The following is a 23675-nucleotide window of genomic DNA, read 5'->3' as shown; positions in this document are numbered from 1 at the left end:
ACAATTGTTTTTAAATGTGCATGCCAGCAGTGAAGATCTCAAGATAGAGGACTTTCAGTACAGCCGTGTTCTCTAATCCTGGTCCCAAAGGGGTGCATATTTTTGTTTTTGCCCTAGCACTCACATACTTTATTCAATTCAAAGGCTTGATGATGAGTTGCTTAGTGGAATCAAGTGTATGAGTATTAGGAAAAAACAAAACAAGTGGACCACTTTGAATCCCCAGGACCATTATTGGGAAACACTGCAGTGCAGAGAGAAAAATAGTGATGATGATACAAATTATATGCAATTATCATTTTGCTCATTTGCATATAATTTGCATCATCATCATCACACTTTTTGCTCTGTACTGAAAGTGCTCTATCTTGAAAACTTGATTGCTAAAAAGCAACATTTTTGGGATTGCATTAACAGTGGACTAATGAAGAAAATTCTGCAATACTTTGTTTTTGTAAGACATGCCTTTCAGAGCACCTACCACTCCATTCAGGAAAGCTGTGTTGGTTTACTTTTACTACATCGCCTCCACATCCTGGACAGTATTCATAGGAAAAACAGCCCCATCGGACAGTGCTGCTGTCACTGTGTTTCCACTGTCAGGTCCTGGCTCTTCTTCATCCATTTCTGAGTCCATCTGCACATCAGAAATCTCCTCTGCCCTTTTAAGTTTGATTCGGGCCTGTTCATAGGTAGCTGTGGAAAGAAAACATTAAGCATTTAGGCTACTGATCTAGTGCAACATTTCGGTCTTTATCCAAGGACTCTAAATGTTAATCTTCACTTCCCCTGTTGGATTAACCTTTTGGGCCAGACATGGTCAAACCCATGTGATCTACAACATGGGTCCATATGTCTGCATTTACCAAGGCAACCCAAGTCTGATTCTTTTTTCCACTAATTGGTCTTTTGAAAAAGCCATATATCAGGCTGGCCAATAAAAATAAATTATTAAGATGGTCCAAAGAACACAGACACTGGATAGAGATATGGCTTTTTCTTTGCAATTCTGCCTAGAAGGCCAGCATTCCGGGGTTGCCTCTTCACTGTAGACGCTGAGACTGGTGTTTTGCCGGTACTATTTAATGAAGCTGCCAGTTGAGGACTTGTTAGGAGTCTGTTTCTCAAACTAGACTATCTAATGTACTTGTCCTCTTGCTCAGTTGTGCGACTGGGTCTACCCACTCCTCTTTCTATTCTCGTTAGAGCCAGTTTGCACTGTTCTGTGAAGGGAGTAGTACAAAGCTTTGTATGAGATCTTCAGTTTCTTCGCAATTTCTCACATGGAATAGCCTTCATTTCTCAGAACAAGAATAGACTGATGAGTTTCAGAAGAAAGTGCTTTGTTTCTGGCCATTTTGAGCCTGTAATCGAACCCACAAATGCTGATGCTCCAGATACTCAACTAGCCTAAAGGCCAATTTTATTGCTTCTTTAATCAGGACACAGTTTTCAGCTGTGCTAACATAATTGCAAAGGGGTTTTCTAATGATCAATTAGCCTTTTAAAATGATAAACTTGGATTAGCTAACACAACGTGCCATTGGAACGCAGGAGTGATGGTTGCTGATAATGGGCCTCTTTTCGCCTGTGTAGATATTCAATAAAAAATCTGCCGTTTCCAGCTACAATAGTTATTTACAACATTAACAATGTCTACACTGTATTTCGGATCAATTTTATGTTATTTTAATGGACAAAAAATGTGCTTTTCTTTCAAAAACAAGGAGATTTCTAAGTAACCCCAAACTTTTGAATGGTAGTGTATTTTATTTCAGTTAGTGTAGGAGGCAACTTTTCTCATTTCAATTTTGTTTTATGTTAGTTTCAGCAAAGACAGTACATTGTGACGATAGGCATTATGAAGATACGCTAACCACTTTAGCGTCTATTGACGATATTATCTTCTGACCGGGGGAGTTTTGTTAAGAGCCCCGATGCATGCTCTAAAAATTAACTCTCATTCCTTGAGGTTCTGCTTTGGAAACATAAAGAATGTATCTTTCATACCAACGAGAAATAAAAGAAATCCAAAACGAAAATTGCTACACACATTTTTTAGGATTAGTGTTCCCACACGGCAATATCTCCATGTTACAGCACTTGTTTACAGAAGACAGACGGAAGACAAAAACAAGGTTGGAATGTTGTTATATAAATTCAACAAAATACAATTATGAATTAATTTGACCAACAACAAAAAAAAAGCACTGTGGATGTATTTGAATTGAGAATTGCATTGGGGGCATACCTATAAACTCAGCAAAAAAAGAAACGTATCTCTTTCAGGACCTTGTCTTTCAAAGATAATTCGTAAAAATCCAAATAGCTTCACAGATCTTAATTGTAAAGGGTTTAAACCCCTGTTTCCCCCATTTAATGAACATGCACCTGTGGAAAGGTCATAAGACACTAACAGCTTACAGACGGTAGGCAATTAAGGTCACAGTTATGAAAACTTAAGACACTGAAGAGGTCTTTCTATTGACAATGGAAAACACCAAAAGAAAGATGCCCAGGGTCCCTGCTCATCTGTATGAACGTGCCTTAGGCATGCTGCAAGGAGGCATGAGGACTGCAGATGTGGCCAGGGCAATAAATTGCAATGTCCGTACTGTGAGACGCCTAAGACAGCGCTACAGGGAGACAGGATGGACAGCTGATCGTCCTCGCAGTGGCAGACCACGTGTAATAACACCTGCACAGGATTGGTACATCCGAACCTCACACCTGCGGGACAGGTAGAGGATGGAAACAACTACTGCCCAAGTTGCACCAGGAACGCACAATTCCTCCATCAGTGCTCAGACTGTCCGCAATAGGCTGAGGGAGGCTGGACTGAGGGCTTGTAGGCCTGTTGTAAGGCAGGTCCTCACCAGACATCACCAGCAACAACGTCGCCTATGTGCACAAACCCACCGTCACTGGACCAGACAGGACTGGCAAAAAGTGCTCTTCACTGACAAGTCGCGGTTTTGTCTCAGCAAGGGTGATGGTCAGATTCGCGTCTATTGTCGAAGGAATGAGCCTTTACTCTGGAGCGGGATTGATTTGGAGGTGGAGGGTCCGTCATGGTCTGGGGCGGTGTGTCACAGCATCATCGGACTGAGCTTGTTGTCATTGCAGGCAATCTCAATGCTGTGCGTTACAGGGAAGACATCCTCCTCCCTCATGTGGTACCCTTCCTGCAGGCTCATCCTGACATGACCCTCCAGCATGACAATGCCCCTAGCCATACTGCTCGTTCTGTGCGTGAGTTCCTGCAAGACAGGAATGTCAGTGTTCTGCTATGGCCAGCGAAGAGCCCGGATCTCAATCCGATTGAGCATGTCTGAGACCTGTTGGATCGGAGTGTAAGGGCTAGGGCTAGGGTCGTTCCCCCAGAAATGTCAGGGAATTTGCAGTTGCCTTGGTGGAAGAATGGGGTAACATCTCACAGCAAGAACTGGTAAATCTGGTGCAGTCCATGAGGAGGAGATGCACTGCAGTACTTAATGCAGCTGGTGGCCACACCAGATACTGACTGTTACTTTTGATTTTGACCCCCCCCCCCTTTGTTCAGGGACACATTATTCAATTTCTGTTAGTCACATGTCTGTGGAACTTGTTCAGTTTATGTCTCAGTTGTTGAATCTTATTATGCTCATACAAATATTTACACATGTTAAGCTGAAAATAAACGCAGTTGACAGTGAGAGGACGTTTCTTTTTTTGCTGAGTTTATATGACACCCACACAACCACACAACACAACTATGCAGAGTTTTCTTATTGCAGGACTTTGTCAGTCTAGCTAGCTAGTTAACATTAGCTATAATGACTCTGCAGCCAGACAGCAACATAAAATACCAAAACCAATTAGCTAACAACACAAGCAAATATTAACTTTAGTCAGTACCACTTACCGGTCAAATCACTCTGTAGATTTCCAGCTCGATTTCCAGCTCCTGTTGTCTTGCCTGGACATATAGTTCCTTCAGAAAGTATTCATACCCCTTGACTTAATCAATATTTTGTTGTGTTACAGCCTGAATTCAAAATGGATTAAATATATGTATTTCTCATTCATCTACACACAATACCCCATAATGACAAAGTGAAACATGTTTTTAGAAATTTTTACACATTTATTGAAAATGAAATACAGAAATATCTAATTTACATAAGTATTCACACCCCTGATTCAATACTTTGTAGAAGCACCTTTAGCATCGATTACAGCTGTGAGTCTTTCTGGGTAAGTCTCTAACAGCTTTCCACACCTGAATTGTGCAACATTTGCACATTATTCTTTTCAAAATTCTTCAAGCTCTGTCAAATTGGTTGTTGATCATTGCTTGACAACTATTTCAGGTGTTGCTATAGATTTTAAAGTAGATTTAAGTCAAAACTGTAACTCAGCCACTCAAGAACATTCACGGTCTTCTTGGTAAGCAGCAGTGTAGATTTGTCCTTGTGTTTTAGGTTATTGTCCTGCTGAAAGGTGAATTCATCTCCCAGTGTCTGGTGGAAAGCAGACTGAACCTAGTCTTTAATAATTACAAGCATACCCATAACATGATGCAGCCACCACTATGCTTGAAAATATGGAGAGTGATATTCAGTAATGTGTTGTATTGGATTTGCCACAAACCTAACACTTTGTATTCAGGACAAAAAGTTAACTGCTTTTCCACATTGTTTGCAATATTACTTTAGTGCCTTGTTGCAAACAGGATGCATGTTTTGGAATATTTGTATTCTGTACAGGCTTCCTTCTTTCCACTCTTTCAATTAGGTTAATATTGTGGAGTAACTACAATGTTGTTGATCCATCCTCAGTTTTCTCCTATCACAGCCATTAAACTCTGTAACTGTTTTAAAGTCACCATTGTGAAATCCCTGAGCGGTGTCCTTCCTCTCCGGTAACTGAGTTAGGAAGGACGCCTGTATCTTTGTATTTACTGGCTGTATTGATGCACCATCCAAAGTGTAATTAAAACTTCACCATGCTTAAAGGGATATTCATTGTCTGCTTTTTAATTTTTACCTGTCTACCAATAAGTGCCTTTCTTTGCAAGGCATTGGAAAACCACCCTGGTCTTTGTGGTTGAATCTGTGTTTGAAATTCACTACTCGACTGAGGGACCTTAAAAATAATTGTATGTGTGGGGTAGTCATACAAAATTCATGTTAAACACTATTATTGCACACAGAGTCCATGCAACTTATTATGTGACTTGTTAAGCACATTTTTACTCCTGAACTTATTTAGGCTTGCCATAACGAAGATTGACTAATTATTGACTGAAGACATTTCAGCTTTTCATTTTTTATTAATTTGTAGAAATTTTGAAAAACATAATTCCACTTCCACAAAAATCGCAATTTAATCCATTTTAATTTCAGGCTGTAACACAACAGAATGGGGGGAAGTCAAGGGGTGTGAATACTTTCTGTAGGCACTGTATACAATTCCAACGTTTAGTGCCTGAATTTGAAATTCCGTCATGTGCCCTTCCCTCCTCAAAATATTGAATGCGCATGCGCACGACAAAAGATGTGTGACAGCACCCACTAGCTAGTCTGAGTACCAGTCTCTTTAGCTAACATTCCCCTCCTTGCCACTCCTTGTAATGGTCACATTTCTTTGGCACATGACATTGAGATCAGGGAGTGGATTAACTAAAAGACTAGTACCCAGGCTACCCACTGGTTGCTGTTTAGGCAAAAACGATGTTGAATGGATTTGAATCTGCTAGTTCACTCAGCATATTGGCTGTTTAGGTAAAAACGATGTTGAATGAATTTGAATCTGCTAGTTCACTCAGCATATTGGCTGTTTAGGTAAAAAAAATTGGTTCTTGAATGGATTTGAATATTCCAGGTCATTCAACATATTTGCTGAGGAATTTCACAAGCATAATATAATATGGTTTTCTCATGCCTACCCCAGTTGGTATGCCCAACTGTATCCCATAGACAGTCCCTGACAATATTTACACCAGAAAGCCCACTTACTACGCATTTCAAATAGATTCAGTGCCCATTTTGTACCTACGGGTTTGCCTGTTTGTGACCCAAATGGTTTACCCGATTGAGTCCCAGTCATTATTCCTGAACAAATAACACCAGATTGCTCACTTTCAACCCATAATAAATATTCAGGGCCCATTTAGGGCCCACACTATAACCCCTTATGGGTACCACCTAAGATGACCATTTCGCCCTTGCCCAGTTGAAACCCATGAAGTCCATATAAAACTCAGTTGGGGCCCACCTGGATATGTTGGCTGGGTATAGGACAGGATTTGTCTATTATGTGCTTATGTATTGGTCCTACAGAGGCATTATTACAGCACAGATGGCCAAATGTGATATATGTGTAAAAGAAAATACAGGCCCATATCTATTCAATATTAAAAGTATAAATTGATCAAGCTGAGTGGGTCCGGTGATGACAGAAAAACATGACTATTCAATGTCACTATTTTTTGTCTGTGCTGCTCCGGGTGGGGTGCATGGAGCCCTTAAGCGCTATCAAGTGTGAGGCTGAATACATTGTCCCAATTCGGTACAACTAAATGCTCTATCGTTGGGAGTGAGAAATAAGGTTCGTAGAGAATTGTGTATGCTGCCAAGCAGTTGATTTTCTCAGCAAGAGGCTGCACTCAGTAATCAAAGGCATTGTCTAATGAATGCTTTTAGCAAAAGAGCAGCGATACGACATTGGTCCAAGTATGAACCTCTACAGTCGTGGCACCAAAGGTTGTGACTGAACACAATGAGAGGGTGGGGCTCTCTGCCATTCTAGACCTACACAGCTTTCACTTTTTATGACACTGAGCAAGTTGACAAGATTCTCTCTCCCTTTTTCTATCTTTCTATCTGTAGGCCTACTTTCTACCTTCTCTCTTTCATCTAGTCCATTCTGAAAATCTGTCTATTTTTTTAACATCATCTCTCCCTCCCTTTTCCTCTCTCATACAACCCTGTCCCTCTCTGTCTGCCTCTACCATCTCCCTTTCCTTGCCATCTGTCTGTTTCCATTCATAGTGCCTGGGTTAGGTTGTCTGCCAGCATGGCCAGTGGTGTGTAGCCCGGTGGTCCTGTGGGTGTGTTATTATACAAAGTGTGGTGGTCCAAAACACAGCAAAGCTGGCTCAATTTAATCTAACCCATGTCACAGTATTGACATAGCAAACTAAATCACATAAATAGATCATGTAAAAATGCCTGGAAGAAATACTCCTCTCATTGCCTCCACTTTTCAGCATAAGACATGTTAGCTCAGACAATTTTTCAGTTAGATTTGATTGAATACTGAGGTAGAATTCTTCATTGATCCAAGTAGTTACACAATCTCCAAACCTCACTTTAAACACTTACACGGAACCCAAACCGGCTACGCGCGTGCGCCTTCGTGCGCCATCGTACATACATTTATTTTGTCCCCCTACACCAAACGTGATCACGACACGCAGGTTAAAATATCAAAACAAACTCTGAACCAATTACATTAATTTGGGAACAGGTCAAAAAGCATTAAACATTTATGGCAATTTAGCTAGTTAGCTTTCACTTGCTAGCTAATTTGTCCTATTTAGCTAGCTTGCTGTTGCTTGCTAATTTGTCCTGGGATATAAACATTGAGTTGTTATTTTACCTGAAATACACAAGGTCCTCTACTCCGACAATTAATCCACACATAAAACGGCCAACCGAATCGTTTCTAGTCATCTCTCCACCTTCCAGGCTTTTTCATCTTTGAACTTACATGGTGATTGGCATCTAAACTTTCATAGTATTACTACACTGACCGGCAACACAGTTTGTCTTTCAATCACCCACGTGGGTATAACCAATGAGGAGATGTCACATGGGTACCTGCTTCTATAAACCAATGAGGAGATGGGAGAGGCAGGACTTGCAGCGCGATCTGCGTCAGAAATAGCAAGGAGTTCTATTTTAGCCCTTGGCAACGCAGACGCTCGATGGCGCGCACGAGCAGTGTGGGTGCAATAATTTAATAACATAGATTTCTAAATTTATTTTGCAACGCTCGCGCACATGACGCGAGCGGTGTGGTCAGCCTATTAGGCCTAACAAAAGATATAAGATTTACTGAAGTTCTTCTATTAGCTGCACATGACCCCTCTGATTCTATGGCATTTAGAAAAGACTACAGACATCTCAGACGTCATTCAGAGTGAGCGCTCAAAGCACACACAGGGAAGGAACAACAGCTTACACATTGGAGTTCAATTGATGATCACAGACAGTATATAAGATGTGTGCTCTAAAATTCTATTTCTCCAGATTAAGTCAAAAACAATTGTTCATAGCTAAAGGCTTATAGGGATTTGAAATGTAAGGCCTGAGCTCAGAGAGTTGGAACATTGGGCAGAAGTGTAGTGTATGTGTGGAAAATATCCTGTCATGTCGGTAAGGAAGAAGCTATCCATTCAGAAACATTTAGGGGTTTTGGACTTGGGGACGTTAGAGGTCAGTTTCTGTATAACTTGGTTCTTACTGTATTCAGAAGGATTCTTTTTTTTAAATGGTTTTGCTGGAGTATTTTCATTTGCTAAAACTATCACTCAAACTATTCTAGTAGAGTGGCATGGTGGGATTTACTCAGCAGTGATATACTCAGGTTTACTTATACTAATTGACCTCTAGCACTGACGTGTTTAATCCAGTTCAAAGAATGTGTGTTCATAGTATGTGGGAGGGAGGGGCGAGACTTGTCTGGTGTTGGCAGTGTTGTGTGAACAGACTGTGTGAACATGGATAGATTATGTGTCCTCCGCCAGTAGAGGGGAAAATATGACTGACACAATAGGGGGAGGATTTGAGTTTTGTTCACTTCATCTTTTGTGTGTGTGTTTTAGCTATGTGCACATGTGCATGTGTGTGTGACCACCAGCCTTCAACTAGTCCTGTCTGACTTTGCCGTCCACTCGTCCATGCACTCAGCCACCCACACTGCCAGGCTTGACCCATCCCATCCTCGTGCCATCCTCATACCATCCTCTCTTCTACAAAGCCAGAGCAGAGCTGTGTCATTTGGTGCAGTATGCTGCCAGCTGCTGGTCTGTGTGAGTGTGTAGTTATGGTGCTGTATGGTTTCTCTGGGTGGTGCTGTAGGATTGGGAGGCCCCCAGATGTTCTGGTGGGCCAGCTCTGGTGCGGAGAGGTTTCCTCCTCAAGGTCCTGGTTATAGCCTGATCACAGGGGGAGAAGTCAGTGTGCGACCTGGGTCTGGGTGGGGCTCCGTCCATCCCAACACACCTCCACCCTGCCTAACCTATCAGATTGTCTTTCATTACATAGAGGCCACGCTCTGACCTCAAAAAGCAGGGTGGGCATGTCTTCTGTGTTCTGTACATGTGTGTGTGTGGAGCGGTGGGTGTCGGTTTAATTAGCCTACTACACTCTGTTGGCATGTACTGTGATTAGAGATGGGGTTTGCTGGGGCGGTGGGACACGTAGCAGACTGCCTGCTGTCTCAGATACACGCAGGCCTAGAGAGCGGCTGTATGAGGGCTGCTGTATTGCATGTAGGACATAGTAGTGCTCTCTTTGGAGTGTGTTTACGTGGTCCTTGAATGTTTATACATGCTGCTTGATGTACCATAGTGGCAAAGGTACAGACACTAAATGTCTCTCTCTCCATCTATCTCCCTCTTCTATCCTTCTCTCTCTCCTCTCCTAGGGGGTCTACTCACCTGTGTTTACTGTTGCCTGAACTTTAGGCAGTTTACGTGGCAACCTTCACTTCACACTTCAGTGATTAAGTGAACCTGTTCTCTGTCTGTTCTTTCTCTTTCTGTGTTTTTCACCTTTTGTCACTCCTCTCTATATCACTGTAACTGAGTAACTTGTTACCATTTCATCATTTGATGTGCTTATATGGCTATATCCCACTGCTAATGGGATCTTTCATAAAATGGTAGTTCCTTCGAGTGGCAGTTGGTTTAGTTTGGAAAGACTATAGAAATGGAAAGACGGTCTCTGTGTGAAGCTTTTTTTGTGAAAGTTCTTTACAATGACTTACAGTACATCTACAATGCACTGGTTGAACAACGCCAGAAAATATCACACTCTCTCTCAAGTTCCACACCTACTGTATATGACATGGGGCATTTTAACTGTATTGCCTTCAAACCTGCAGGAATGGTGCAAACGCCACAACATTTTTATTGGCTGGCTTTCTTTTCGAGGCGTGGCTGGCTTTTAGTCCAACACTGGCTTGCTTTCCACACAAATACATATTTGCCCTATCGGTATTATGAATAGAAATGTATTTGTTTTCACTGTATGCAAGTTCTCAGACAGAAACAAACAGTTTTGACATTTCAGATCAGCTGTTTCTTTGTACATGACAAATATGGAACAAATCAATGCGACAACCAATCGATATATGTTTGTAGAAAACCAGGGCAGGGTTTGAACTAGTGATGGGATCACTCTCTATTTGTTTGTGTGTGTGTGTGTTGTGTGCGGATTTGTTATGCTACTGTAATGAATGTGAGAATGCATGATGTCTGCCCATATGTCTGCCTGTGAAAGTATTTCAAGGGCAGGGGAGTAGGCTGCATGTTTACAGAAAGAGGAAGCTGGAGTATTTTTCGCGGTACAGTTTTGGCGTGGGGGTTAAAGAATGAGAATGGTCAAATCAAATGTTCATTGTCACATGCTTCGTAAACAACAGGTGTAGACTAACAGTGAAATGCTGACTTACAGGCCCTTCCCAACAATGCAGAATACAATAAAAAATGTAATAATTATATTATAAAAAAATATGGTAACACAAGGAATCAATACACATTGAGCAATGATAACTTGGCTATATACATGCATTACCAAGTCAATGTGCAGGTGTGTGACGAAATTGAGGTAGATTTAAGCAATAAGGCCCAAGGGGTGTGGTAAATGGCCAATATACCATGGGCTGTTCTTATGCACAACGCAACACGGAGTGCCTGAATACAGCCATTAGCCTTGGAATATTGGTCATACACCACAACCCCCGAGGTGCCTTATTGCTATTATAGACTGGTTACCAACATAAGCAGTAAAAATACATGTTTTTTCATACCTGTGGTATACGGTCTGATGTACCATAGTGTCAGCCAATCAGCATTTATGGCTCGAACCACCTCGTTTGTACATATACGTAGGGGTAAAGTGACTAGGCAACAGGATAGATAGTAGACAGTAGCAGCAGTGTGTGTGTGTGGCGACAGTGTGCCTGTGTCTATTATGTGTGTTATGTGTGAGTGAGTGTGTGTGTAGGGTCGGGGGTGGGTCCAGCTGTGTGGCTGGGGGAGGGGTCAAAGGTCATGAGTCGGGACAGGGAGAGAGGGGAGGTCAGTGTGCAGTAGAGGCACAGCAGAAGGGCTACGTAGCATGTAGTGTAGTGTATGATGGCACATCAGCTCCTTCTTATTGATCCAGTATGATCTAGATTTGAAAGGATATTTAGGGCAGCTGCCCTATGGCAGTATGAGCCCATATGGGCCACAGCCCAGAGACATGCTGGGTAATTCTGAATCATCATTGTAATCCCCCATGTGAGTACATGCCAAGCCAAAGAGGCCTCTTTATACATAGGCCAGCTGTAATACTCCACAGCCCTACTGTATGATATTCCAGGATTCACTCTCTCTTTTCCTCGCTTTCTCTCAAGCATCACTTTTTCTTCTTTGTAACCCTTTGTATGGTACATTTCTACTGTATACCTACTCAGTAACACTAACATTAGTTAACCAATTGTTGCATACTAATTTAGTCATTCTGGTTTATTTTGGATTGGTTGTCTTTCTCACTTGCTAACACAAACATACACAAACATAGACCAAGGAAAACGTGAGGAATGATTGTTCCTTACTAAAAAGCAGGTGGCAGGACGGGCTGATTGAGTTATAGTGATGATTTCATTGTGGTAATAGTGATGGCATTATCCATTTCCTCTAACAGTATTAGATACCAAATTACACCCAGCCCAGAGCACACAGTCCTGTCTGTAATAGAAAGGGGGATGAATGAAAGAGGGGGAGAGAGGGTGGAGAAACTGAAAAAATTAAACAAATGACCCATTCTGACCCAGTCTTCTACCAGCATAAAGCAACAACTAGTGCTGCTGGGTAAAACCCTTGAGACTATTTGTCCAGACACACCTTAATCTGCCAATGGAAAATCCAGCAGTAACAAAACACTAATAGACTGACCCTTATATAATTTGGCAAAATATTCTTATCTGGCCAATACGCTTTCTGGCTTTGGAAAGGCATAATGATGGGTTGTCTAATGAGGCTTTCAAATAACTGGGAGTTATTGTTTTCAGTCCGCTTTTCACATAGGGACTTAGTCAATAGTAGTAGCCAATCTTATGACATTTAAGAATAAGAAATGCTTAGTTATACCACACATGAGGACAGACTAGACAGGGGTCTGTTACAGACAGCTGAGTAACTGCATCAGAGTGTACAGTATGTCTGTCTGTTGGTGTGTGGATTTGAATTATTCTTGCATGCTCTACAGCTGTGCCTCGGGCTCAGGGTTATTAGATTGTTTGTTTGTTCTCATTTTTAAAGGTAGCTGTATCTGTGACCAGGTGTGTGTGTTTGCCAGTGTGTGTACAATATTTATTGAGCTTTATGTATATTTACAGCAGTGTGTGTGTGTGCGTGCGTGCGTGCGCGCGTGTGTGTGTGTTTGATCCACAGTGCAGTTGTGTTGTGTAAAGATTTAACACAAACGTGTGTGGTAGGAGAATTGGAGGTGGGCAACATTCACCACCAGACGCCGACAGGCAACGCTAGTACAGTTCCTAGGTGCATGTGACTAAGTCACCATGACAACCAAAATCCCTTGAACATGCTCGGAGTGGCGTCACTGGCTGGCTCTGGCAGACACTCCTGGTTTGGCTCAGCAGTGGAGGAAGAACGGGGGGCAACTTTCAAAGCTTGCAGGAAAGAGAAAGAGATCCAGAGAAGTTCCTTCGCTCTGAGAAGAGGGAAACAGCAACTCTCTCAGATCCTACTGGTCTATTTTAGATCTATGCCCTGAACACAGACATTTGTTCAGCATATACAGTGCTGCCGGTGTCTCTGGTCATTACTCACAATGTAGCAGCAGCATACACTCATACACTTTCCACTATTCAGCACCATTAATAATGAAACAGAAGGAATCCACCACAGCCAGCTGGATGGGCTTCATTGATCTCTGTGGTCACTGGATACTTAGCAGTACATCACTCATTTGTCCACTCTATCACGTATGGACACAGACAGCCATGCATACACACATGCACACACACACAGACACACGCACAGACACACACACAGACACACACAAACAAACACATTCACCCACTCATGGTAGAAGGTGTTTTGACGTTATCAGTATTGATCCAATGGAGAGGGACATTTGGTAAACAGATCCATGGGGAGTGGTTGAGGCAGGCACCCCAGTCGTTTGTCATGTTCATCCCCATTGTCTGGGAAGCAAACTGGTGAATCTCTCTGAGATTGGTTTTGCTTCAGTTGAGTGTGTATTTTTCAGGCAGGAAGGCCCCTTGGGTCCTTTATGAAAGATGGCAAAGATGATTATCAGAGTCATGTTTAACTCCAAAACAAACACATGGTTGGCTACATCTTACACAACATTACCTCCTGCAAAACGGAAAGATACTATATATTCCTAGATTCCCTCCAGTAAACAACAGATAAGAGTTGTTAGTCATGTAAAAAGTGAAGAGCAGAGCTGACTGCTGAGCTGGCTACTCTGGCAATCAGACAGGAGGGCTCTCTCAGTGTCACTACCTAACAGAGGTCAGGGCACTGCTGTGTGTGTGTGTGTGTGTGTGTGTGTGTGTGTGTGTGTGTGTGTGTGTGTGTGTGTGTGTGTGTGTGTGTGTGTGTGGTGTGTGTGTGTGTGTGTGTGTGTGTGTGTGTGTGTGTGTGTGTGTGTGTGTGCGCGTGCGCGTGTGTGTGTGCGCGTGTGTGCCAATGTTTGTGTTTTTTTAGGACCTGTCTTGTTGATAGTGTTGTTAAGAAGGCAGAGCATTGCTTTATTATAGACAGACTTCTCCCCATCTTAGCTACTAGTGCATCAATGTTTTGACCATGACAGTTTACAATCTAGTGTTACTCCAAGCAGTTTAGTCATCTCAACTTGCTCTATTTCCACATTATTTATTACAAGATTTAGTTGAGGTTTAGGGTTTAGTGAGTGTTTTGTTCCAAATACAATGCTATTAGTTTTAGAAATGTTTAGGGCTAACTTATTTCTTGCCACCCACTCTGAAACTAACTGCAGCTCTTTGTTGAGTGTGGCAGTCATTTCAGTTGCTGTAGTAGCTGACGTGTATAGTGTTGAGTCATCCACATACATAGAAACTCTGGCTTTACTCAAAGTCAGTGGCATGTTGTTAGTAAAAATTGAAAAAATCAAGGGGCCTAAAGAGCTACCCTGGGGAATTCCTGATTCTAACTGGATTATATTTGATAGGCTTCCATTAAAGAACACCCTCTGTGTTCTGTTAGACAAGGAACTCGTTATCCACATTATAGCAGGGGGTGTAAAGTCATAACACATACATTTTTCCAGCACTAGACTATGATCAATAATGTCAAAAGCTGCACTGAAGTCTAACAAGACAGACCCCACAATCATTTTATCATCAATTTCTCTCAGCCAATCATCATTTGTGTCATTTGTGTAAGTGATGTGCTTGCTGAGTGTCCTTCCCTATAAGCATGCTGAAATTTTGTTGTCAATTTGTTTTCTGTAAAATAGCATTGTATCTGGTCAAACACATTTTTTTCCAGAAGTATACTAAGGGTTGGTAACAGGCTGATTGGTCGGCTATTTGAGCCAGTAAAGAGGGCTTTACTATTCTTGGGTAGCGGAATGACTTTAGCTTCCCTCCAGGCCTGAGGGCACACACTTTCTAGTAGGCTTATATTGAAGATGTGGCAAACAGGAGTGGCAATATCGTCTGCTATTATCCTCAGTAGTTTTCCATCTAGATTGTCAGACCCTGCTGGCTTGTCATTGTTGTCATTGTGTGTGTGTGTGTGTGTGTGTGTGTGTGTGTGTGTGTGTGTGTGTGTGTGTGTGTGTGTGTGTGTGTGTGTGTGTGTGTGTGTGTGTGTGTGTGTGTGTGTGTGTGTGTGTGTGTGTGTGTGTGTGTGCACATGCGTATCTCTGTCTGTGTTTGTACGTGTGTGCATGTGAATGCATGTGCGTTTGCCCACATGAAAAAGTACTACAGTTTACTATATAATACTAGAGCACTTACTATAGAATTCTATAGAATTATGTAGTAAACTGTAGTATACTGTAGAATATTATACTCCACACTGTAGTATTCCTCAATCATGTGTTGTTCTTACTATAAATTGTGTAGTGTAGTGTAGAATACTATAGTAAATAGTACAGCATTATCCACCAAAACACTGTGCAGTAAATACTACAGTAATGTCAGCAAAAACACTACAGCTTTTTAACTAAAGTAATACTACAGTATTTAATTTGCATATACCATGCCTATTCCCCTCCTCCTTATCCCAACTTGTGCCACCCATAAGTGACAAACCTACATGCCAAGTATAGATCATTTATTATGTTCCCTGTGGGTTATAGAAAAGAGCAGAAGTGCTGAACGATTCGTTCAGACTCCAGTCCGATCTACCTATAGGTTATGGATAATTTGCTCTTTTAGTATTTGTTCAATAGGTTTCCTCAAGGACAAATACCCGACTTTTATGTCAAAGATAATAAAACAAAAACACTATAGTGAAGTACTACAGAATACTACAGTCATGTCCGCAAAAATACTACAGTAAAGTCTGCAAAAACACTACAGTGAATACTATACTATATAAATATCGTAATACTACAGTATTTTTTCATGTGGGTGTGTCTTGGTGTGTGGTCTTAGTGGCTGCAGAAGCATTACTGGCTTGAGAAGTATTACTGTAAGCATTACTGTAAACTGCAGGGTCAGGTAAAGATGTCCATCTCGTACTGTGCTCAATCTCTCTGACTGTAGCATACTTCACATTGTGTTCTGCCAAGCACAAGTAGTGTGTTCAGGCAGAGGTCATCACATTCAGTCCTGGTCTGGTCATACTGTAGGTACTGTAGGTGCAGCATCGTGCCATGTAGCACCAGGGATGGGCACAGCGGGCTACAGTGGTGCCCTGTCTTCCCTGTCATCAGCAGCAGTAGACCCAGCAGAGCAAACACATCAATAAAAGACAAGATTGTTTCTGACTGCAAAACTCCTGTCTGTGAGTGTTCTTCTGTGTTTGGTTGTGTCACTGTGAATTTATATCTCTGAGAAAACTACAGATGTAGGATCTTAATTTGAGACAGTTTGCTACAGCAGGAAAATAATCCAGCAGCAACAGGAAATGTGAATTGTTTATGCGGATTAAGGCAAATCAAGTCTCAAATTTCAATGTGGAAATTACAAACTTTAGAAGCCTTTTTAAAACTCAAATACAGATTTCCTACATCTGTAGTGTTTGTGTATGTATGCTTTATGTTTGTGTTTGTGCAAATATGTCTATTAAACTAAAAGTATGCATAGGATAGGATATTATACCGTTCATACCAGTGGCTGTTGGTGCTGTTTAAGATTAGGGAGGGACAATTTGTTATGAGCATGGCCTTTTTTCTATTACAGCAAATTGGATCACTGTCATTCATATTCCATTCACCCAGCTCAACATCAATAGGTTCAGTACCGCCTTGCACACTCTTGCCTGCATCTAGCTGAGCTGGGATGTAATCATTAGTCCAAACAGTTGCAAAATGTTCTGTTCTAAAACAAAGGTTTCTATTGGACAAATGTAGGTAGGTCCATCCCTGTTTCATTCCGTTTGCTTCCATTTAAGGAAAATAGAACCAGCGGAATGAATTCACCCATGATCACCCGCGCACACAGTTCACTTTCATAGCAGCCACATACAGCATTGTCACTTTGCTCGTTGTATAATTTATTCTCGTATCAACTTTTGTAATGTTTCCCTATTTGAATTGTTATAAAATTCACTGAGTAGGATGGTCCTCCCCTTCCTCCTCTGGTTCATACAGTTTATGCGATGTGGCACTGTGGTTTGCATGTCTGTGTGCCATGTGTATTTGTGAGATAGAGAGGATGATGGTATGTGTCAGCTCTTGCACAATGCAGTGATGTTTTTTCTATCATCCACACTGTTGAGGATTATGTTTAGTTGAGTCTGGATAAGACACAGGGTTACTATTTGATAAAACAACTGGTGTTTTACTCTCCACTTGATCCTGCCATCTGTCACCCACCCCTCCGATGCAGAGGTCAGGAGTCAATCTGCTGCTGTGGGGAATGGGCTCTAGGTTGAAGATGACAAGGTTAAGACAACGTAATACTGTAATTCCATGTGGCAGTGTTCGAAAATAAACAAATCCATTGGACCAGTGCTGTAGATAACTACTAGCGCCGTTGCTAACTTGCAACACTGGTCCCAATTTCGCAAAACGTTATGGGATATTCGAATTCCGTTGTCTTAACCTTTGTCATCATCAACCTAGAATGGGCTGGGGAGATGGATGATGATGAGGACTGGAACCGGTTCTGCACTTTCTCTTCCTCTCCATCTTCCTCTGCTTTCTCTCCTTTGCTTTCTCTCCATCTCTATCTCTCCTCTCCTCTGCTCTCTCTCTCCTCTGCTCTTCTCTCTATTTCTCCTCTGCACTTCTCTCTATCTCTCCTGCTTCTGCTTGTGCGTGCAGATTTGCTTTGTTTTATTTAAAAAAAAGGTCCAGTGTTGTTGTACTCTGTTTTGATCATCATGACACAGCATTAACACATCACCCTAAACAGTGAGATGGATTAAGCATATTAGATCAAATATATTACGCTAGCTGATTCAAAGCTGGTAGCCAAAGCACAATCAAAATGATCATTGCTAAAACAGTGCCTATAGAAAGTATTCATGCTTATTCCAAATGTTGTCATGTTAAAGACTGAATTCAAAATTGATTAAATATATTTTTCTCACCCATCTACACATAATACCCCAAAATGACAAAGTGAAAACATGTTCTTAGACATTTTGCAAAATTATTGAAAATGAAATACAGAAATATCTCATTTACTGAAGGATTCACACCCCTGAGTCAATACTTTGTAGAAATACCTTAGGCAGCGATTACAGATGTAAGTCTTACAGGGTAAGTCTCTAAGAGCTTTCCACACCTGGATTGTGCAACATTTGTCCACTATTCTTTTCAGAATTCTTCAAGTTCTGTCAAATTGGTTATTGATCATTGCTAGACAACCATTTTCAGGTCTTGTCATAGATTTTTAAGTAGATTTAAATTAAAACTGTAACTCAGCCACTCAGGAACATTCACTGTCTTAGTGGTAAGTGACTCCAGTGTAGATTTGGCCTTGTGATTTAGGTTATTGTGCTGCTGAAAGATTAAATAATCTCTCAGTGTCTGGTGGTAAACAGACTGAACCTGCTTTTCTTCTAGGATTGTGCCTGTGCTTAGCTCCATTCCTTTTATTTTTTATCCTGAAAAACTCCCAGTCCTTAACGATTACAAGCATACCCATAACATGATGCAGCCACCACTATGCTTGAAAATATGAAGAGTGTATTCAATCATTTTTATTGGATTTGGCCCAAACATAAAACTTTGTATTCAGGACAAAAATTATATTGCTTTGCCAAGTTTTTTTGCAGTATTACTTTAGTGCCTTGTTGCAAATAGGATGCATGTTTTGGAATATTTGTATTCTGTACAGGCTTCCTTCTTTTCACTCTGTCAAGTAGGTTAGTATTGTGGAGTAACTACAGTGTTGTTGATCCATCCTTAGTTTTCTCCTATCACAGCCAATAAACTCTGTAACTGTTTTAATGTCATCATTGGCCTCATGGTGAAATCTTTGAGTGGTTTCCTTAATCTCCAGCAACTGAGTTAGGAAGGACGCCTGTATCTTTGTAGTGACTGGGAGTATTGATACACCATCCATAGTGTAATTAATAACGTCACCAGGCTCAAAGGGATATTCAATGTCTGCTTTTTGTTTGTTTTACCCATTTACCAATAGGTGCCCTTCTTTGTGAGGCATTGGAAAACCTTCCTTGTCTTTGTGGTTGAATCTTTGTTTGAAATTCACTGCTCGACTGAGGGATCCTACAGATACTGTGTGGGGTACAGAGATGAGGTAGTCATTCAAAAATTGTGTTAAACACTATTATTGCACACATAGTCCATGCAACTTAGTATGTGACCTAAGCATATTTTTACTCCTGAACTTATTTAGGATTGCCATAACAAATGGGTTGAATAGACATTTCAGATTTTCATTTTTAATTAATTTGTAAAAGTTTTTGGGAAAAAAAAATATATTTTCACATTATGGGTAGTGGGCAATGGGGCATTTTTGTTTCTCAGTAATATTACTAGCCACCTAGCAATTTTATGAATTTGACTTTAGCTAGCCCAGATAGGTTCCCAATTTCACAAACTCATAACTAGCTACCAAGAAGTCATTTCAGGCTATCAATCAAGTTCGAGTAGTTAGCTTGTCTAACTATCTGAGCTGGCATGCCTGCTGGTAAGGTTGTTAGACTTTAGAAAATCAAGCAATAATTCAATGTACTGAATAAGAATCAAATTGCTTTCAGTCTTTTACCCAGATTTTACCATCAATGCAGCATTTATAAAAATAAAAAAAAGAACCACTAGTCAGGAGGATACAGACAACTCAAGAGTTATGCTTCGATTTGCAGACACCTTTTTACATAGAATTAAGCATAATGATTATCTCCAACCCCCTGTCATGATGCCCATGTCAAGACAGCTAAGAAGAGTTCAGATTGAAATGGTTCGTCATCAGACCAAAACATATTCCCAGTCGTCCCCACTGCCATTTCAGCCCAGAGGAGAAGGTCACAAACAGCCCCTGGTGGGAGCTGCTGCTGCTGCTGCCTGCACTTCACTCCAACATGGTCATGGTCATAGGTCCAGAGACAGATGCAGTTAGTGTTCAGCCAGCTTCATCCTAGGGCATACTCCTTGTCTAGCAGACAGACACAGGGTCTGCATCCAAAATGGAATGCTATTCCCTGTATAGTGCACTATTTTTGACCAGAGCCCTATGGGCCATTTGAGATGCAGACAGGGGCTGCAGTCCAAACACGTTATTTTTACCCCCTCAGCCCCTGAGGTAGCCACTTTCCCTCGGGGGAATCCCCATCGTAACCGGATGCAGTTTGATTGCCATCTTCAGTGGAGGTTCAATTCACTAACGTTGCCCCTTCTGCTCTTGTTTTAGCTCGAGGGAGCGAGTGAACAACTTTGGTCACTTGCGGGGTTGATATGACCCACAATTCAATGCAAACTGTAGTCACATGTCAAAATCTGGTGGCTGCGAAGTGTCAAATTGAATCAACAAGGCTGAATTTTTGGCATGTCAGAAAAAAAGTATGAAGCTAGCTTGCTAAAATACACTGCTCAAAAAAATAAAGGGAACACTTAAACAACACAATGTAACTCCAAGTCAATCACACTTCTGTGAAATCAAACTGTCCACTTAGGAAGCAACACTAATTGACAATACATTTCACATGCTGTTGTGCAAATGGAATAGACAACGGGTGGAAATTATAGGCAATTAGCAAGACACCCCCAATAAAGGAGTGGTTCTGCAGGTGGTGACCACAGACCACTTCTCAGTTCCTATGCTTCCTGGCTGATGTTTTGGTCACTTTTGAATGCTGGCAGTGCTTTCACTCCAGTGGTAGCATGAGACGGAGTCTACAACCCACACAAGTGGCTCAGGTAGTGCAGCTCATCCAGGATGGCACATCAATGTGAGCTGTGGCAAGAAGGTTTGCTGTGTCTGTCAGCGTAGTGTCCAGAGCATGGAGGCGCTACCAGGAGACAGGCCAGTACATCAGGAGACGTGGAGGAGGCCGTAGGAGGGCAACAACCCAGCAGCAGGACCGCTACCTCCGCCTTTGTGCAAGGAGGAGCAGGAGGAGCACTGCCAGAGCCCGGCAAAATGACCTCCAGCAGGCCACAAATGTGCATGTGTCTGCTCAAACGGTCAGAAACAGACTCCATGAGGCTGGTATGAGGGCCCGACGTCCACAGGTGGGGGTTGTGCTTACAGCCCAACACCGTGCAGGACGTTTGGCATTTGCCAGAGAACACCAAGATTGGCAAATTCGCCACTGGCGCCCTGTGCTCTTCACAGATGAAAGCAGGTTCACACTGAGCACATGTGACAGACGTGACAGAGTCTGGAGACGCCGTGGAGAACGTTCTGCTGCCTGCAACATCCTCCAGCATGACCGGTTTGGCGGTGGGTCAGTCATGGTGTGGGGTGGCATTTCTTTGGGGGGCCATGTGCTCCATGTGCTCGCCAGAGGTAGCCTGACTGCCATTAGGTACCGAAATGAGATCCTCAGACCCCTTGTGAGACCATATGCTGGTGCGGTTGGCCCTGGGTTCCTCCTAATGCAAGACAATGCTAGACCTCATGTGGCTGGAGTGTGTCAGCAGTTCCTGCAAGAGGAAGGCATTGTTGCTATGGACTGGCCCGCCGTTCCCCAGACCTGAATCCAATTGAGCACATCTGGGACATCATGTCTCGCTCCATCCACCAACGCCACGTTGCACCACAGACTGTCCAGGAGTTGGCGGATGCTTTAGTCCAGGTCTGGGAGGAGATCCCTCAGGAGACCATCCGCCACCTCATCAGGAGCATGCCCAGGCGTTGTAGGGAGGTCATACAGGCACGTGGAGGCCACACACACTACTGAGCCTCATTTTGACTTGTTTTAAGGACATTACATCAAAGTTGGATCAGCCTGTAGTGTGGTTTTCCACTTTAATTTTGAGTGTGACTCCAAATCCAGACCTCCATGGGTTGATAAATTGGATTTCCATTGATTATTTTTGTGTGATTTTGTTATCAGGACATTCAACTATGTAAAGAAAAAAGTATTTAATAAGATTATTTCATTCATTCAGATCTAGGATGTGTTATTTTAGTGTTCCCTTTATTTTTTTGAGCAGTGTATATATAGACATTGATTTTCGGCTTAGTCTCGTAGTGAGGAGCCTATAAAACGTAGCTAGATTCATAAACATATTTTGGGGGAATTCTGACATTTATTGGAATAAATGACCAAACTATAAAACTAGCTAGCCAGCTATGGGTAACTGTAGCTAGCTACCTGACAGGAGTGCTAGCTATATACATTATCTTACTAGGTATATTAATAGCTTTAGGTTGGTTGTTTTTAAGCTCAACATCAAGATTTTCACTAAGGACGTTGCCTCTCCGATCATAACTCTCCCTCGCTTGGGCAAGGGACATTTAAGGCACTTGGATGTGACGATTTAAAACGTAATTCAAGGGCTGAGGTTTTAGGGCCGAGGGCTGTCTACTTTGAGTTTGAAACTCAGCCAGGGTCTATTCTGGTCACTATAGCTGTGTTTACACAGGCAGCCCAATTCTCATATTAATTTCCAGTAATTGATCTTTTGACCAATCACATAGATCTTTTCACATCAGATCTTTTTCAGAGCTGATCTGATTGGTCAAAAGACCAATTAGTGAGAAAAAAAGATCAGAATTGGGCTGCCTGTCTAAATGCAGTCCATCTGTCCTTGATGACATAATGCATGACGTTACACAATATGACAGAAAGAATGGCATTAGCCATAGTGACAAACTGTGAGGTCACACATGATGACACAAACAGTGACCTTACACATAATGAGACATCATGTAACAAGAGATGGTTTATAATCTTGTAACAGACTTTGATGCAACCTAGATGACCTAATTAAGAGAGCTAATAGCATCAATATATCCATTTCTGATCTATTGACAGTTTTTCTTGGCGTCAGTCCTAAAGGGACTCACTATCTGCTTTGGATGTTAAAGTTGTTATCCTCAAAAATGAATTGACAGGGGCTGCATAATTCATTGGCAGGAGCTGCACAGTGCTTTCTGTTTCTTAACACAATTACATTTTTACATGATCCTGATCGATTCAGAGATGGGCTTCCGCATTTTTCAGCATGTTTTTACAAAAATATAGATTTTTCCGCAAGGACATATTCAAGATTCTACCCTCCACAACATAACCTGGTTTTGGACAAAATTACCTGGAAGGATTCCTACTACCAATGATTCTTATTTCCAAGGTCTATACAGCAAATGCTCTGGCAAACCAATGACCAGCAAAAGAAGCACAAGAAACCTGAAAACACCATCCAACCTGGAACTGAGTGAGTAATATTTAGTCTGAAGCTACTTTTAAAGCCAAGAAGAAAAATATATTACAATTATATATTTTACTTTATAAGGACTGAATGCTAAGTTGATGCTGCCAAGCTTCCTAGGACAGAACAGATCAGATCAATTAGCACTCAGGTGTGAAGTGAGAGGTGTCAAAGCCTCCCAGAGGCCTTTGAATCCCCTCCATCTGTGCAGAGGTCATTACCATACAGCACACCCTGGATTCATCTCTATTTTGAACTGACATGCAGCCAGGACACTTCAATTGTAAATGACCTCAATAAGAAAGAGTATTGTTGCTTTGATCACATATCTCCAAAATACAACAGCCACAGGACAACTTTGTTTGGACGTCGTAAAAGACC

General features: G+C 41.8%; 1 protein-coding gene across 1 annotated transcript in view; it reads left to right on the top strand.

Annotated features, from left to right (window-relative positions):
* The window catches only part of LOC106573651 (sphingomyelin phosphodiesterase 3), a 54754-nt gene that overhangs the window by 5894 nt on the left and 25185 nt on the right, over nt 1-23675 (top strand). The gene's annotated exons all lie outside the window — the stretch shown is intronic.

The sequence above is a fragment of the Salmo salar genome, chromosome 16, assembly GCF_965601325.2.
Source record: "Salmo salar chromosome 16, fSalSal1, whole genome shotgun sequence".
Classification (NCBI taxonomy): Eukaryota; Metazoa; Chordata; class Actinopteri; order Salmoniformes; family Salmonidae; genus Salmo; species Salmo salar.
The sequence above is the reverse complement of the archived record's forward strand: the minus strand, read 5'-3'. Positions and strand labels throughout refer to the sequence as shown.